We start from the raw sequence: 1,640 nt of genomic DNA, 5'->3' as shown, positions 1-1,640 counted from the left end.
TGACTATTAACAATATTGCCACTACTATTGTTGGTTATTTTTCCGGCTAAAAGGCGATTAATCAAAATACTTTCGTGCTGTTGCAATGGGGATGTTTGATGATGGTGCGGTTGTTGTTGATGATGACTGTTGTCGATGGTAGTGCTGCTGTTATTGGATGTTGTTGTTGTTGTTGTGGTATTGCTGCCATTACAATCGACAGCTGTTTGCATTTTATAATTTTAAAAAGGATCCTATATGGAGCTGTGTATACAAGTAAATCGATGAAACGCGTTTTATATCAAATTATACAAAAGTCCTTCTAAAGAGGAATTTCATATGTATATGATTCCACTGTTATGTTGATGATTCATCCGAAGAACTCATCAACCTCAAAGACATTTCATCTGAAAATAAATAAAATGAAAACCATCAGCTTAAGGATTAAATAAAAATACAAAAATATCTTCTGCTTAATTGAATAAAAGTTTATGTCCTTGGAATCAAACACACAAAACAACAATTTCTTTTTATATTTCATTTCATTGGTTTGTCTAAAGTGGGAGTATAGATATATAAATGAAATGTAACAAATACATGTTTTTGGCTCGAAGAAGGGCGGGAAGAAAACTTTTTTTCTTTCCAAATAGACTTACTTTATTTATGGTTGGTAAACGAGCTTAGAGGGGAGTCAAAAGTTGTTGATATTTACCTTTTTTCGAGGACAAAGTGAACATAATTTGCAGATTCTCATCCATTTGAAATATTAGATTTTCTTTTAGTTGATTAAATTGTTTTGACAAATGGTTCTTTTCTAAGAATTTTCTATTTCATTTTGTTGGCAATAAGATACCTTTAGTTAAAATATTAAATCCTTGCACAGTATTTTATTAAAATTAGGTATAAAACGTTAAATGCAGTTGTAAATTTAAACATATATGTTGTCAGAAATAATTTTAGATAGAATATTAAACTTTGAATATATGAGCTTTTCGAAATCGCGATTCATCATAATGAGCTAATTTGGTCAAAACATGAGCAGTTAAGTTACGAAATACTTTTGTAATGCAATTTCCTAGAAATGAAACCCTGAACTTTATCATCATGTATGAGGAGTATAATATTAAAGTTTTTAAACGTTAATTCACGGGTCTTTCTGGATGTATTTCACCACAAATAACTATCATCAGTGGTTTGCTATTTAGGACAACTTAATTTTATCCAAACAAAATCTGTTTATAAATATGCCTATCAATTTATTTGTCCAATAAGGGATTTAATTTTGCATTGAACCCGAACTGTTTATCCGGAATTATTTCCGGCCACTTAGTCAGAGCCCTATTGATGATCTTTTCGAAAACTTTGCTGATACTCGGACGAAGACTTATTGACCGAAGATTTGACGGGTTGGAGTTGTCCTTTCCCTTTTTCGGGAGAGGATGAACCACAGCGGTCTTCCAATGCATTGGATAATATGCATTATTCAGTGCATTGTTGAAGAGTGTGGTGTAGATGTCAATTGCTTCCATCGGTGAATGTCATAGTACAACGTTGGATTTACCATCGACACCTGCTGAATTTTTGTTTTTTATTGAGTTGAAGATGAGCTGAAGCTCAACCTTCGTCACTAACAAGGAACTTGGTCGCGTTCGCTCGGCGAT

The sequence above is a fragment of the Eupeodes corollae genome, chromosome 1 (assembly GCF_945859685.1).
Source record: "Eupeodes corollae chromosome 1, idEupCoro1.1, whole genome shotgun sequence".
Taxonomy (NCBI): Eukaryota; Metazoa; Arthropoda; class Insecta; order Diptera; family Syrphidae; genus Eupeodes; species Eupeodes corollae.
The sequence above is the reverse complement of the archived record's forward strand: the minus strand, read 5'-3'. Positions refer to the sequence as shown.